Below are 17,959 nucleotides of genomic sequence, written 5' to 3'. Positions count from 1 at the left end.
GGTCGTCATGATGTTCTTGTGTGGATGATGGGTACCAACTTGCTTCCCGGCTTGGCATGCGCTACAAATCCTGTCTTTCTCAAAATGAACATTTGTTAATCCTAAAATGTGTTCTCCCTTTAGAAGCTTATGAAGATTCTTCATTCCAACATGGGCTAGTCGGCGGTGCCAGAGCCAACCCATGTTAGTCTTAGCAATTAAGCAAGTGTCGAGTTCAGCTCTATCAAAATCTACTAAGTATAGCTGACCCTCTAACACTCCCTTAAATGCTATTGAATCATCACTTCTTCTAAAGACAGTGACACCTACATCAGTGAATAGACAGTTGTAGCCCATTTGACATAATTGTGAAACAGAAAGCAAATTGTAATCTAATGAATTAACAAGAAAAACATTGGAAATAGTATGGTCAGGTGATATAGCAATTTTACCCAATCCTTTGACCAAACCTTGATTTCCATCCCCGAATGTGATAGCTCGTTGGGGATCTTGGTTTTTCTCATATGAGGAGAACATCCTTTTCTCCCCGGTCATGTGGTTTGTGCACCCGCTGTCGAGTATCCAACTTGAGCCCCCGGATGCATAAACCTACAAAACAAATTTAGTTCTTGACTTTAGGTACCCAAACTGTTTTGGGTCCTTTGGCATTAGAAACAAGAACTTTGGGTACCCAAACACAAGTCTTTGTCCCCTTGTGTTTGCCCCCAACAAACTTGGCAACGACCTTGCCGGATTTGTTAGTCAAAATATAGGATGCATCAAAAGTTTTAAATGAAATAGCATGATCATTTGATGCATTAGGAGTTTTCTTCTTAGGCAACTTAGCACGGGTTGGTTGCCTAGAGCTAGATGTCTCACCCTTATACATAAAAGCATGATTAGGGCCAGAGTGAGACTTCCTAGAGTGAATTCTCCTAATTTTGCTCTCGGGATAACCGGCAGGGTACAAAATGTAACCCTCGTTATCCTGAGGCATGGGAGCCTTGCCCTTAACAAAGTTAGACAAATTTTTAGGAGGAGCATTAAGTTTGACATTGTCTCCCCTTTGGAAGCCAATGCCATCCTTGATGCCCGGGCGTCTCCCATTATAGAGCATACTTCTAGCAAATTTAAACTTTTCATTTTCCAAGTTATGCTCGGCAATTTTAGCATCTAGTTTTGCTATATGATCATTTTGTTGTTTAATTAAAGCCATATGATCATGAATAGCATTAATATCAATATTTCTACATCTATTACAAGTAGTGACATGCTCAATGGTAGATGTAGATGGTTTGCAAGAATTAAGTTCAACAATCTTAGCACGAAGTATATCATTTTTATCTCTAAGATCGGCAATTGTAACTTTGCAAACATCAAATTCTTTAGCCTTAGCAATCAAATTTTCATTCTCTAATCTAAGGCTAGCAAGAGAAATGTTTAATTCTTCAATCTTAGTAAGCAAATCATCATTATTGTCTCTAGGATTGGGAATTGAAACATTACAAACATGAGAATCAACCTTAGCATTTAAACTAGCATTTTCATTTCTAAGGTTGTCAATCATCTCACGGCAAGTGCTTAGCTCACTAGACAATTTTTCACATTTTTCAACTTGTAGAGCGTAAGCATTTTTAACCTTAACATGTTTCTTGTTTTCTTTAATTAGATAATCCTCTTGGGAGTCCAAAAGGTCATCCTTTTCATGAATAGCACTAATTAATTCATTTAATTTTTCTTTTTGCTCCATGTTAAGATTGGCAAAGAGAACACGCAAATTATCCTCCTCATCACTATTATTATCATCACTAGAAGACTCATATTTAGTGGAGGAGTTAGATTTAACCTTCTTCTGTTTGCCGTCCTTTGCCATGAGGCACTTGTGGCCGACGTTGGGGAAGAGAAGTCCCTTGGTGACGGCGATGTTGGCGACGTCCTCGTCGTCGGAGGAGTCGCTTGAGCTTTCGTCGGAATCCCACTCCCGACAAACATGGGCATCGCCGCCTTTCTTCTTGTAGTACTTCTTTTTCTCCTTTCTTCTCCCCTTCTTGTCGTCACCTCGGTCACTGTCACTAGATATAGGACATTTAGCAATAAAATGACCGGGCTTACCACACTTGTAGCAAACCTTCTTGGAGCGGGACTTGTAATCCTTCCCCCTCCTTTGCTTGAGGATTTGGCGGAAGCTCTTGATGACGAGCGCCATTTCCTCATTGTCGAGCTTGGAGGCGTCTATTGGTTGTCGACTTGGTGTAGACTCCTCCTTCTTCTCCTCCGTTGCCTTGAATGCAACAGGTTGAGCTTCGGATGTGGTGGCATCATCAAGCTCGTTGATCTTCCTCGAGCCTTCGATCATGCACTCAAAACTCACAAAATTCCCGATAACTTCCTCGGGGGTCATTTTAGTATATCTAGGATTACCACGGATCAATTGAACTTGAGTAGGGTTAAGGAAAATAAGAGATCTTAGAATAACCTTAACCATCTCGTGGTCATCCCACTTTATGCTCCCGAGGTTGCGCACTTGATTCACTAAGGTTTTGAGCCGGTTGTACATGTGTTGTGGCTCCTCCCCTTTGCGAAGCCGGAACCGACCGAGCTCCCCCTCGATTGTTTCCCGCTTGGTGATCTTGGTGAGCTCGTCTCCCTCGTGCGCGGTTTTGAGCACATCCCAAATCTCCTTGGCGCTCTTCAACCCTTGTACTTTGTTATACTCCTCTCTACTTAGAGAGGCGAGGAGTATTGTTGTTGCTTGAGAGTTGAAGTGCTCGATTTGGGCCACCTCATCCTCATCATAGTTCTCATCCCCTACCGACGGTACCTGTGCACCAAACTCAACAATATCCCATATACCTTTGTGGAGCGAGGTTAGATGAAATCGCATTAAATCGCTCCACCTAGTGTAATCTTCACCATCAAAAGTTGGTGGTTTGCCTAATGGGACGGAAAGTAAAGGTGTATGTTTGGAAATGCGAGGGTAGCGTAGGGGGATCTTACTATACTTCTTGCGCTCTTGGCGCTTGGAAGTGACGGAGGGCGCATCGGAGTCGGAGGTCGATGTTGATGAAGTGTCGGTCTCGTAGTAGACCACTTTCCTCATCCTCTTGTGCTTGTCGCCTTTCCGATGCGGCTTGTGAGAAGAAGATTTTTCCTTCTTCTCTTTGTGGTGAGAAGAGGAAGACTTTTTCTCCTTTCGTTTGGAGGAGTCCTTCTTCTTCTCCTTCCTCTTGGTGCGGGACTCTTCTGATGAAGTGCTCCTGTGGCTTGTAGTGGGCTTTTCGCCGGTCTCCATCTCCTTCTTGGCGTGATCTCCCGACATCACTTCGAGCGGTTAGGCTCTAATGAAGCACCGGGCTCTGATACCAATTGATAGTCGCCTAGAGGGGGGGTGAATAGGGCGAAACTAAAATTTACAAATATAAACACAACTACAAGCCGGGTTAGCGTTAGAAATATAATCGAGTCCGAGAGAGGGCGTGAAAACAAATCGCAAGCAAATAATGAAGTGAGACACGAGGATTTGTTTTACCGAGGTTCGGTTCTCTCAAACCTACTCCCCGTTGAGGAGGCCACAATGGCCGGGTCTTTTTCAACCCTTTCCCTCTCTCAAACGGTCCCTCCGACCGAGTGAGCTTTCTCTTCTCAAATCAACCAGGAGCAAAACCTCCCCGCAAGGACCACCACACAATTGGTGTCTCTTGCCTTGGTTACAAGTGAGTATTGAACACAAGAAAGAATGAAAGAGAGAAAGCAATCCAAGCGCAAGAGCTCAAATGAACACGGCAAATCACTCTCACTAGTCACTAGGGCTTTGTGTTGAATTGGAGAGGATTTGATCACTTTGGGTGTGTCTAGAATTGAATGCCTAGCTCTTGTAAGTGGTTGAGAAGTGGAAAACTTGGATGCCATGAATGGTGGGGTGGTTGGGGTATTTATAGCCCCAACCACCAAAAGTGGCCGTTGGGAGGCTGTCTGCTCGATGGCGCACCGGACAGTCCGGTGCACACCGGACAGTCCGGTGCCCCCTGCCACGTCATCATTGTCGTTGGATTCTGACCGTTGGAACTTCTGACTTGTGGGCCCTCCAGGGTGTCCGGTGCACACCGGACATCTACTGTTCCTTGTCCGGTGTGCCAGTATGGGCACGCCTGCCATCTGCGCGCGCTGCGCGCGCATTTATTGCACCGCAGAGAGCCGTTGGCGCGGAGGTAGCCGTTGCTCCGGAGTCGCACCGGACAGTCCGGTGCACACCGGACAGTCCGGTGAATTATAGTGGACTAGCCGTTGGAGTTTCCCGAAGCTGGCGAGTTCCTGAGGCCGACCTCCCTTGGCGCACCGGACACTGTCCGGTGTACACCGGACAGTCCGGTGAATTATAGCCGAGTCGCCTCTGGGAATTCCCGAAGGTGGCGAGTTTGAGTCTGAGTCCCCCTGGTGCACCGGACAGTCCGGTGGCACACCGGACAGTCCGGTGCGCCAGACCAGGGGTGCCTTCGGTTGCCCCTTTGCTCCTTTGTTGAATCCAAAACTTGGTCTTTTTATTGGCTGAGTGTGAACCTTTTACACCTGTATAATCTATACACTTGGGCAAACTAGTTAGTCCAATAATTTGTGTTGGTCAATTCAACCACCAAAATTAATTAGGGACTAGGTGTAAGCCTAATTCCCTTTCAGGTTGCTGTGTCAAGTGCAGCTAGCTCGGCTTCCATGGTTGACCTCGTCAAAATGGTCTGCTTGCATGACCTCCATGATACCGCACCTCCACCAATAGTAAAGACATAACCACTGGTGGCATAAAGCTCGTCTGCATCAGATATCCAGTTCGAATCACTATATCCTTCAAGTACTGCATGCTGACCAGAATAGTGAATTCCATAACTCATTGTACCTTGCAGGTAGCGCATAACCCGCTCAAGTGCATGCCAATGATCAGTCCTGGGGTTTGACATGAACCTGCTCAATTTGCTCACAGCAAACGAGATATCGGGCCTTGTTGCACCAGCAAGATACATGAGTGAACCGACAATCTGAGAGTATCTCAATTGGTCTAAATCAATTCTCTTGTTCTTTCGCAGTGTCACACTGGGATCATAAGGTGTTGGAGAAGGTTTGCACTCAGAGAAGCCAAATCGCTTCAAAACCTTTTCAACATAGTGAGATTGCGAGAGAGTAATCCCACCATCTGCCTTAATCAGCTTCTCCCAGATCTTTCATATCAAAACTCTTTGATAGAAAAGACTTGACTTCATTGATCACATCAATGTTTGTGCCAAATATCAATATATCATCAACATATAAGCACAATATAACTCCTTCGCCCCCACCACAGCGATAATATACACACCTGTCTGCCTCATTAATGGCAAAGCCTGCAGACGTTAGAGTCGTGTCAAACTTCTCATGCCACTGCTTTGGTGCTTGCTTCAGACCATACAGAGATTTCAATAACTTGCACACCTTGCTTTCTTGACCCTTTACTACAAATCCATCAGGTTGTTCCATATAGATTTCCTCGTCCAGCTCTCCATTAAGAAAAGCTGTCTTTACATCCATCTGATGAACAAGGAGACCATACGAGGCAGCCAAAGAAAGTAGTACTCGAATAGTGGTCATTCTAGCAACAGGTGAGTAAGTATCAAAAAAGTCTTCTCCTTCTTTCTGAGTATAGCCTTTAGCCACAAGCCTAGCCTTGTACTTTTCAATTGTACCATCAGGCTTGAGCTTCTTTTTAAACACCCACTTACAACCCACAGGTTTGCATCCATAGGGTCGATCAGTGACTTCCCACGTACCATTTGAAAGAATAGAGTCCATCTCATTATGAACTGCTTCTTTCCAATCATCTGCATCTGGAGATGCAAATGCTTCTGCAATGGTAGTAGGAGTATCGTCCACAAGGTACACAATGAAATCATCACCAAAGGATTTTTCAACCCTTTGTCTCTTGCTCCTTTTAGGAGCATCATTGTCATCCTCCTCTAGGACAATTTCATGTGGTTGTTCAAAACTCTCAATAGGTGTATTATGTTCAGGAATTATCTCAGAAGAGTATCTAGAATTGCTATGAATGTCTTTCATTGGAAATATATGCTCAAAGAAAGAAGCATCACGTGATTCCATAATAGTATCAACATACACATCAGGAACTTCAGATTTAACTACTAAAAATCTATAAGCTATGCTACACGAAGCATATCCAAGAAAGACACAATCCACTGTCCTTGGACCAAGCTTGCGCTTTTTATTAATTGGTACATTGACTTTCGCCATGCACCCTGAGAGCACCTAGAGGGGGGGGGTGAATAGGTGATCCTGTAAAAGTTCAAAAGTTAAGCCACAAAAACTTGTTATGGGTTAGCACAAGTATGGCCAAGTGGCTAGAGAGAACTCAAAACACGATAACCACAAGAAAGCAATCACAGAGTTGACACAGTGGTTATCCCGTGGTTCGGCCAAGTACAAAACTTGCCTACTCCACGTTGTGGCGTCCCAACGGACGAGAGTTGCACTCAACTCCTCTCAAGTGATCCAATGATCAACTTGAATACCACGGTGTTTTTCTTTCCTTTGATCTTTTCCCGTTTGCGAGGAATCTCCACAACTTGGAGTCTCTCACCCTTACAATTGAGTTCACAAAGAAATACGGAGTAAGGTGGGAATGAGCAACGCACACAAGACTCGAAAATCAGAGCAACAACGCGCACACAAGTCGCAACAAGAGCTCGCAACGCAACACAAAGAGTTCACAACTCCACAAGAGCTCTATATGCTATCACAATGAAACGAATGCGTGAGATTGATGTCTTGGTGCTTAGAAGAGTTGTAGGAATGCTTGGTGTGCTCCTCCATGCGCCAAGGGGTCCCTTTTATAGCCCCAAGGCAGCTAGGAGCCGTTGAGAACACATCTGGAAGGCTATCCTTGCCTTCTGTCGTCGGGCGCACCGGACAGTCCGGTGCACACCGGACACTGTCCGGTGCCCGATTTGTTTCCTTAAACAGCGCATCCGACCGTTGCTGTCAGAGTCAGATCTGCGCACAGTTGGCGCACCGGACATGTCCGGTGCACACCGGACAGTCCGGTGCTTCCTTCCGACCGTTGGCTCGGCCACGTGTCGCGCGGCGATCGCGCGGCCGTTGGCTCACCGGACAGTCCGGTGCACACCGGACAGTCCGGTGAATTTTAGCCGAAGTCGCCGGAGAAAAACCCGAGAGCGGCCTCTTCGTCCGAGGCAGCCTGGTGCACCGGACACTGTCCGGTGCACCACCGGACACTGTCCGGTGCACCACCGGACAGTCCGGTGCCCCAGACCGAAACAGCCCCTTGGCTGTACACAGCCAAGTCTTCTCTTCTCTTCTTCTATCTGTTTCTAACACTTAGACAAATATATTAGTACACAAAACTAATGTACTAAGGCTTAGAAACATACCTTTACTTGTGATTTGCACTTTGTCCATCCATGGGCATATTTTCACATTTTGGCACCTGTGTTTGCACTTAATCACCAAAATACTTAGAAATGGCCCAAGGGCACATTTCCCTTTCAATCTCCCCCTTTTTGGTGATTTATGCCAACACAACATAAAGCAACTAGAACAAGTGCAAAATCACTTCAAATAAAAACTCAGATTGGTTTTGATTCAATTTTGGCATATATGGATCATCCTTTGCCACCACTTGGTTTGTTTTTGCAAATCAAATTCAAATCTCTATCTCTAAGTCAAACACACATGTTGAAGTATAAAGAGAGTCATTCCAAAAGAGATTGATCAAAGATTTCAAAAACTCCCCCTATTTCCCATAATCAATACTTCTCCCCACAAGAAGTCAACTTTTGACAAAAGAGACAATAAGAGACAATAAAAGCTTTTGACAAAGCAAAAACTCTATTCTACTATTTTCAAAATCTCTCAAGTGGTAGCTGATCCATTTATCACTTTGGCCTTTATTTTCTCCCCCTTTGGCATCAAGCACCAAAACGGGATTAATCTTGGCCTTTTAACCCCATTGCCTCACCAAAGTCTTCAATTAAGAGCAAATGGCAATAAGATTTCATGAGATGAACTTGGAATTAGTTACCCTCTCATCGGAGTGCAGTGGAAGTCTTTCATGGTCCAAGTCCACCTTTTCCCTTTCAATCCTCCTTCGAGACTAAATTATCAAACTCAAGCACATGGTTAGTCTCAAAGGGTCAAGTTGTAACACATCTCCCCCTAAACATGTGCATCACTTTGCAACGGACTTGTGAGGTCCAGGGAGTGTTTGTACAACTTGAGCACCATAATAAGCAACAAAATGCAAAAAGGAACATGATCAAAAGCATGAGTACATGTATGCTACAATTCAATCCAGGTTCCGCGAATCTATGACATTTAGCTCACTACGCAACCTGCAAAAGGTCTTCTCATCTAGAGGCTTAGTGAAGATATCGGCTAGCTGGTTCTCGGTGTTAACATGAAACACTTCGATATCTCCCTTTTGCTGGTGGTCTCTCAAAAAGTGATGCCGGATGTCTATGTGCTTTGTGCGGCTGTGCTCAACAGGATTCTCCGCCATGCGGATAGCACTCTCATTGTCACATAGGAGTGGGACTTTGCTCAGATTGTAGCCAAAGTCCCGGAGGGTTTGCCTCATCCAAAGTAGTTGCGCGCAACACTGTCCTGCGGCAACATACTCGGCCTCAGCGGTGGATAGGGCAACGGATGTTTGTTTCTTAGAGTTCCATGACACCAGGGACCTTCCTAAGAATTGGCACGTCCCCGATGTACTCTTCCTATCGACCTTACATCCAGCATAGTCGGAGTCTGAGTATCCAACTAAGTCAAAGGTAGACCCCTTTGGATACCAGAGCCCGAAGCAAGGCGTAGCAACCAAATATCTAAGAATTCGCTTCACCGCCACTAAGTGACACTCCTTAGGATCGGATTGAAATCTAGCACACATGCATACGCTAAGCATAATATCCGGTCTACTAGCACATAAATAAAGCAAAGAACCTATCATTGACCGGTATGCTTTTTGATCAACGGACTTACCTCCTTTGTTGAGGTCGGTGTGTCCGTCGGTTCCCATCGGCGTCTTTGCGGGCTTGGCGTCCTTCATCCCAAACCGCTTTAGCAGATCTTGCGTGTACTTCGTTTGGGAGATGAAGGTGCCGTCCTTGAGTTGCTTCACTTGGAACCCAAGGAAGTAGTTCAACTCGCCCATCATCGACATCTCGAATTTCTGCGTCATCACCCTGCTAAACTCTTCACAAGACTTTTGGTTAGTAGAACCAAATATTATGTCATCGACATAAATTTGGCATACAAACAAATCACCATCACATGTCTTTGTAAAAAGAGTTGGATCGGCCTTTCCAACCTTGAAAGCATTAGCAAGTAAAAAGTCTCTAAGGCATTCATACCATGCTCTTGGGGCTTGCTTAAGTCCATAGAGCGCCTTAGAGAGCTTACACACATGGTCGGGGTACCGTTCATCCTCGAAGCCAGGGGGTTGCTCCACGTACACCTCCTCCTTGATTGGCCCGTTGAGGAAAGCGCTCTTCACATCCATTTGGTACAACCTGAAAGAATGGTGAGCGGCATATGCTAGCAAGATTCGAATTGACTCTAGCCTAGCCACAGGAGCAAAAGTCTCCTCGAAATCCAAACCTGCGACTTGGGCATAACCTTTTGCCACAAGTCGAGCCTTGTTCCTCGTCACCACCCCGTGCTCGTCCTGTTTGTTGCGGAACACCCACTTGGTTCCCACAACATTTTGCTTCGGACGAGGCACCAGTGTCCAAACTTCATTGCGCTTGAAGTTGTTTAGCTCCTCTTGCATGGCCAACACCCAGTCCGGATCTAGCAAGGCCTCTTCTACCCTGAAAGGCTCAATAGAAGAGACAAAAGAGTAATGTTCACAAAAATTAACTAATCGAGATCGAGTAGTTACTCCCTTGCTAATGTCACCCAGAATTTGATCGACGGGATGATCCCTTTGAATCATCGCTCGAACTTGGGTTGGAGGTGCCGTTTGCACTTCTTCCTCCATCACATGATTATCTTGTGCTCCCCCTTGATCACACGCCTCCTTTTGATGAACCTGTTCATCGTCTTGAGTCGGGGGATGCACCATAATTGAGGAAGAGGGTTGATCTTGCTCATCTTGTTCCTGTGGCCGCACTTCTCCAATCGCCATGGTTCGTATAGCGGCTGTCGGAACATCTTCTTCATCTACATCATCACAATCAACAACTTGCTCTCTTGGAGAGCCATTAGTCTCATCAAATACAACGTCGCTAGAGACTTCAACCAAACCCGATGATTTGTTGAAGACTCTATACGCCTTTGTATTTGAGTCATAACCTAATAAAAACCCTTCTACAGCTTTGGGAGCAAACTTAGAATTTCTACCCTTCTTCACTAGAATGTAGCATTTACTCCCAAATACACGAAAGTACGATACATTGGGTTTGTTACCGGTTAGTAGCTCATACGACGTCTTCTTGAGGAGGCGATGAAGGTAGACCCTGTTGATGGCGTGGCAGGCAGTGTTCACGGCTTCCGTCCAAAAGCACTCGGGGGTCTTGAACTCTCCTAGCATCGTTCTCGCCATGTCGATGAGCGTCCTGTTCTTCCTCTCTACCACACCATTTTGCTGTGGTGTGTAGGGAGCGGAGAACTCGTGCTTGATCCCTTCTTCTTCAAGGAACTCCTCCACTTGAAGGTTCTTGAACTCGGACCCGTTGTCGCTCCTTATCTTCTTCACCTTGAGCTCAAACTCATTTTGAGCTCTCCTGAGGAAGCGTTTGAGAGTCCCTTGGGTTTCGGACTTTTCCTGCAAAAAGAACACCCAAGTGAAGCGGGAAAAGTCATCAACAATAACTAAACCATACTTACTTCCTCCTATGCTCAGATAGGCGACGGGTCCGAAGAGGTCCATATGCAGCAGCTCCAGGGGTCTTGAAGTGGTCATCACGTTCTTGCTGTGATGTGCTCCTCCCACTTGTTTACCTGCTTGACAAGCTGCACAAGGTCTATCTTTTTCGAAATGCACGTTAGTCAACCCTATCACGTGTTCTCCCTTTAGAAGCTTGTGAAGGTTCTTCATCCCCACATGTGCTAAGCGGCGATGCCACAGCCAGCCCATGCTAGTCTTAGCTATTAAGCATGCATCTAGACCGGCCTCTTCTTTTGCAAAATCAACTAAATAGAGTTTGCCGTCTAACACACCCTTAAAAGCTAGTGAACCATCACTTCTTCTAAAGACAGACACATCTACATTTGTAAATAGACAGTTATACCCCATATGACATAATTGACTAACAGATAGCAAATTATATCCAAGACTCTCTACTAAAAATACATTAGATATGGAGTGCTCATTAGAAATTGCAATTTTACCTAAACCTTTTACCTTGCCTTGATTCCCATCACCGAATACAATTGAATCTTGGGAATCTTTATTCTTGACGTAGGAGGTGAACATCTTCTTCTCCCCCGTCATATGGTTTGTGCATCCGCTGTCGATAATCCAGCTTGAACCCCCGGATGCATAAACCTGCAAGGCAAATTTAGGCTTGGGACTTAGGTACCCAACTCTTGTTGGGTCCTACAAGGTTAGTCACAATTTCCTTAGGGACCCAAATGCAAGTTTTATCACCTTTGCATTTTGCCCCTAACTTCCTAGCAATTACTTTTCTATCCTTTCTACAAATTGCAAATGAAGCATTCAAAGCACAATAAATTGTAGAAGGTTCATTCGCTATTTTCCTAGGAGCATGAATAACATTCCTTCTAGGCACATGATGAATAGCATTTCTTTTAGGAACAACATTTCTCCTAGTAACATTTCTATCATACACATAAGAGGAACTAGGAGTAAACATGGCATGAGAATTATAAACATATGAATCAAAAGCATCATAACTTCTATTTCTAGTTTGTCTTTTATCATGATACAAAAAGGCATGGTTCCTTTTAGCACTAGTAGCCATAGGGGCCTTCCCTTTCTCCTTGGCGGGAATGGGAGCCTTATGGCTTGTTAAGTTCTTGGCTTCCCTCTTGAAGCCAAGTCCATCCTTAATTGAGGGGTGTCTACCAACCGTGTAGGCATCCCTAGCAAATTTTAGTTTTTCAAAATCACTTTTGCTAGTCTTAAGTTGAGCATTAAGACTAGCCAGTTCATCATTAAGCTTGGAAATTGAAACTAGGTGTTCACTACAAGCATCAATGTCAAAATCTTTACACCTAGTGCAAATTGTAATATTTTCAACACAAGAGTTGGATTTATGTGCTTCTACTAGTTTAGCATTTAAGTCATCATTAATGCTCTTTAATTTAGAAATTGAATCATGGCATGTTGACACTTCACAAGCAAGCATTTCATTTCTCTTAATTTCTAATGCAAGGGATTTTTGAGCCTCTACAAACTTATCATGTTCTTCATACAACAAATCCTCTTGCTTTTCTAAAAGTATATTCTTTTCATTCAAGGCATCAATTAATTCATTAATTTTGTCTATCTTAGATCTATCTAAGCCCTTGAACAAACATGAATAATCTACTTCATCCTCATCACTAGATTCGTCCTCACTTGAAGAAGCATAGGTAGAGTTGCGAGTACATACCTTCTTCTCCCTTGCCATAAGGCATGTGTGGCGCTCGTTGGGGAAGAGGGTTGATTTGTTGAAGGCGGTGGCGGCGAGTCCTTCATTGTCGGAGTCGGAAGAGGAGCAATCCGAGTCCCACTCCTTGCCTAGATGCGCCTCGCCCTTTGCCTTCTTGTAGTGCTTCTTCTTCTCCCTTTTGTTCCCCTTTTCCTGGTCACTTTCATTATCAGGACAGTTAGCAATAAAATGACCAAGCTTACTGCATTTGAAGCATGATCGCTTCCCCTTGGTCTTAGTCTTGCTCGGCTGTCCATTGCGACCCTTTAGCACCGTCTTGAAGCGCTTAATGATGAGAGCCATTTCTTCATCATTAAGCTCGGCCGCCTCAATTTGCGCCACCTTGCTTGGTAGTGCCTCCTTGCTCCTCGATGCCTTGAGAGCAATGGGTTGAGGCTCGTGGATTGGACCGTTCAACGCGTCATCGACGTACCTTGCCTCCTTGATCATCATCCGCCCGCTTACAAATTTTCCAAGAATTTCTTCGGGCGACATTTTGGTGTACCTGGGATTCTCACGAATATTATTCACCAAATGAGGATCAAGAACAGTAAAGGACCTTAGCATTAGGCGGACGACGTCGTGGTCCGTCCATCGCGTGCTTCCATAGCTCCTTATCTTGTTGACAAGGGTCTTGAGCCGGTTGTATGTTTGAGTTGGCTCCTCGCCCCTTATCATCGCGAACCGTCCAAGCTCGCCCTCCACCAACTCCATTTTGGTGAGCAAGGTAGCGTCATTTCCCTCATGAGAGATCTTGAGGGTATCCCAGATTTGCTTGGCGTTATCCAAGCCACTCACTTTATTATATTCATCCCTGCACAATGAGGCTAGAAGAACAGTAGTAGCTTGTGCATTCTTATGGATTTGCTCATTAATGAATATAGGACTATCCGAACTATTAAAGTGCATTCCACTATCTACAATCTCCCATATGCTAGGATGGAGAGAGAATAGGTGACTACGCATTTTGTGGCTCCAAAATCCGTAGTCCTCCCCATCAAAGTGTGGGGGCTTGCCGAGTGGAATGGAAAGCAAATGTGAATTTGAACTCTGCGGAATACGAGAGTAGTCAAAAGAAAAGTTAGAATTAACCGGTTTCCTTTGCTCGTAGTCGATGTGGTCGTTGTCCTTTTGGGAAGATGTAGACTCATCACTGTCGTCGTAGTAGACGATCTCCTTGATGCACCTCGTCTTCTTCTTCTTCCCTTCCTTTCGTCTATGACCCGAGCCGGAGTCGGTAGGCTTGTCATCTTTGGGCTCATTGACGAAGGACTCCTTCTCCTTATCGTTGATCACGATTCCCTTCCCCTTAGGATCCATCTCTTCAGGCGGTTAGTCCCTTTCTTGAAGAGAACGGCTCTGATACCAATTGAGAGCACCTAGAGGGGGGGTGAATAGGTGATCCTGTAAAAGTTCAAAAGTTAAGCCACAAAAACTTGTTATGGGTTAGCACAAGTATGGCCAAGTGGCTAGAGAGAACTCAAAACACGATAACCACAAGAAAGCAATCACAGAGTTGACACGGTGGTTATCCCGTGGTTCGGCCAAGTACAAAACTTGCCTACTCCACGTTGTGGCGTCCCAACGGACGAGAGTTGCACTCAACTCCTCTCAAGTGATCCAATGATCAACTTGAATACCACGGTGTTTTTCTTTCCTTTGATCTTTTCCCGTTTGCGAGGAATCTCCACAACTTGGAGTCTCTCGCCCTTACAATTGAGTTCACAAAGAAATACGGAGTAAGGTGGGAATGAGCAACGCACACAAGACTCGAAAATCAGAGCAACAACACGCACACAAGTCGCAACAAGAGCTCGCAACGCAACACAAAGAGTTCACAACTCCACAAGAGCTCTATATGCTATCACAATGAAACGAATGCGTGAGATTGATGTCTTGGTGCTTAGAAGAGTTGTAGGAATGCTTGGTGTGCTCCTCCATGCGCCAAGGGGTCCCTTTTATAGCCCCAAGGCAGCTAGGAGCCGTTGAGAACACATCTGGAAGGCTATCCTTGCCTTCTGTCGTCGGGCGCACCGGACAGTCCGGTGCACACCGGACACTGTCCGGTGCCCGATTTGTTTCCTTAAACAGCGCATCCGACCGTTGCTGTCAGAGTCAGATCTGCGCACAGTTGGCGCACCGGACATGTCCGGTGCACACCGGACAGTCCGGTGCTTCCTTCCGACCGTTGGCTCGGCCACGTGTCGCGCGGCGATCGCGCGGCCGTTGGCTCACCGGACAGTCCGGTGCACACCGGACAGTCCGGTGAATTTTAGCCGAAGTCGCCGGAGAAAAACCCGAGAGCGGCCTCTTCGTCCGAGGCAGCCTGGTGCACCGGACACTGTCCGGTGCACCACCGGACAGTCCGGTGCCCCAGACCGAAACAGCCCCTTGGCTGTACACAGCCAAGTCTTCTCTTCTCTTCTTCTATCTGTTTCTAACACTTAGACAAATATATTAGTACACAAAACTAATGTACTAAGGCTTAGAAACATACCTTTACTTGTGATTTGCACTTTGTCCATCCATGGGCATATTTTCACATTTTGGCACCTGTGTTTGCACTTAATCACCAAAATACTTAGAAATGGCCCAAGGGCACATTTCCCTTTCACACCCCCAAGTGCGCAAGTATGAAAGTGATGGTTTTCTCCCAACCCACTTCTCATAAGGGGTTTTCTCTTCTTTGCCCATAGGAATTCTATTCAGAACATGACATGAAGTCAGGACTGCCTCCCCCCACCATGCCTTAGATAAACCACAAGTGTCTAACATGGCATTCACCAGGTCAGTCAACGTACGGTTTTTCCTTTCAGCAATCCCGTTTGACTCGGGTGAATAGGGAGGAGTCCTCTCATGAATAATGCCATGTTCTGCACAGAAATCATCAAAGACTTTGGGAAAGAACTCGCCACCACGATCTGATCTAAGACGTTTGATCTTTCTCTCTAGTTGGTTTTCAACCTCAGCCTTATAGATTTTAAAGTAGTCTAAAGCCTCATCTTTAGTTTTTAGCAAGTATACATAGCAAAATCTAGACGCATCATCAATCAATGTCATGAAGTATCTCTTACCACCTTTTGTCAACACACCATTCATCTCACAAAGATCAGAATTTATGAGTTCTAGTGGTGCCGGGTGTCTCTCCTCAGCAGCCTTATGAGGCTTTCGAGGTTGCTTCGACTGCACACAACTATGGCACTTAGAACCTTTGACTATGGTGATATTCGGAATTAAACTCATGGTTGCAAGCCGAGACATAGAGCCAAAATTAATATAACACAAACGAGAATGCCAAATACTCGCAAGATCATCAACATTAGCACAAATATGGTTCACAGACTTATTATTGAAATCTAACAAAGAAAAGCGGAACAAGCCTCCGCAATCATAGCCTTTACCAATAAATTGTCCAGACTTGGACACAACTAATTTATTGGACTCCAAAACTACCTTGAACCCATCTCTACATAGAAGGGTTCCGCTAACGAGATTCTTGTGTATAGAAGGGACATGATGCACGTTCTTCAGCTGCACGATCTTTCCCGAAGTAAACTTCAGATCCACCGTGCCAGTGCCATGAACAGAAGCATGTAACCCATTCCCCATTAGCACGGAAGAATCCCGGGCGCCCTGATAAGAAGAGAACAGGTTAATGTCAGAACACACATGAACATTAGCACCAGTATCAAGCCACCAGCTAGGTGATTGAAATACTGAGAAGATGAAAGGTAAATTACCATACCCTTTGTCTTCCTCATTGCTAGCGACCACTGTGTTGACATTGCCCTTTTTGCCACGGCGATCCGCTCGATCGGGACAATCCTTGGCAAAATGACCCGCCTCGCCACATGCGAAACATGTCAATTCAGCCTTGTTCTTCTTCTTCTTGAAGTTGGTAGTTTTGTTGGGCTTGTTAGATTTTGGCTTTCCTTTCCCCTTGTTGTGGTTCCTTTGAACCATGTTGGCGCTGGAGTTGCCCTCGCCGCCTTTAGATCCCGTGTCCTTAGCCCGAGCTTTCTCCTCAACATCCAGAGACGCTATCAGATTTTCAACTGATATCTCCTGTCTCTTATGTTTCAGAGCTGTGGCGAAGTTCCTCCATGTAGAAGGCAACTTTGCAATAATGCACCCAGCCACAAATCGGTCAGGAAGGACTATCTTAAGGTGGTCGAGCTCCTTGGCTATACAATGTATTTCATGAGCTTGCTCTACAATAGAGCGATTATCAACCATCTTATAATCATTGAAAGCTCTCCATGATATATAGGTCACTGCCAGCATCTGATGCACCATACTTAGTAGTAAGTGCATCCCACAACTCTTTCCCGTCTGTGTATTGCATATTCGCATCAACCAGACGGTCAACAAGGGCGCTAAGAACGGCTCCCGTGAACATAGTATTGGCATGGTCGTATTCTTTCTCCTGTTCAGGAGTCAGTGGACCCTCAGGTCTGCCTTTACTAACATGGAAGACATTCATAGCAGTAAGCCAGAGCGTGGCCTTGACTTGCCATCTCTTAAAGTGCATACCATTAAACTTTTCTGGCTTCAGCGCGTCGGCAAAAACAGCCATAGAAAAACTAGGAAATTGTCTACAATAAGGTTTTTGGATTGTTGAATAATTAGACAAATTCCAAATTAAATTCCGAATATAAATCATGACCAAATCAGAAGAACTGAAATAAAAGCCAAATCAGATGATGCGTACTGATTAGACTTACTGATAGTTGGCGCGCGCCAGAATCAGCTGGGTCGACGATGTCGAAGTAGCGAATCAACAGGGTCGACGAGGTCAGAAGATCACGAGCAGTCGCGTGAAGACGCTTCCCAAAAACCTTATTCGCCCTCTCCCGGTGCAGGATCTAGAAGACGAAGGGTTCCGGAGACCTGCTCTCCTGATCGCAGATGCACCTCTGCGGTCGGGACGAAGGGAACTAAAAGGCGGCTCAGCTATGAAGAGAGGCGAAAGCGAACTGGGATCTGGGATGATTTGGAGGCTGGCTGCCGGGCTCCTTTTATAGGGCCGAGTCCGCGACCCCCGTGCTTATCCGCCCACGAAAATCTCGCAATCAGTTGAGATTTTATAGCGATCGGTTAGGATAAGCGTAACAGCCAAGAAACCAAAAAATCAAACGGCAAAAGGTAGCCGCGCCCCCGCAAGGCGAGGGGCCTTCGCCCCGGCCCGGCCAGGCGAGCGAGCGCGCGCGCGTGTGGCTCTCCACACTCTCTCCTCTCATCCATGACTTGGTGAGTGAGTGTGGCTTCCATATTTAAGCTAGCTCTACTCTACTAGAGCTAGCAATATGGTGCTAATGGTTCCACCTATC

Source organism: Zea mays, chromosome 10 (assembly GCF_902167145.1).
Source record: "Zea mays cultivar B73 chromosome 10, Zm-B73-REFERENCE-NAM-5.0, whole genome shotgun sequence".
Lineage (NCBI taxonomy): Eukaryota > Viridiplantae > Streptophyta > Magnoliopsida > Poales > Poaceae > Zea > Zea mays.
Note: the sequence above shows the minus strand (reverse complement) of the source record.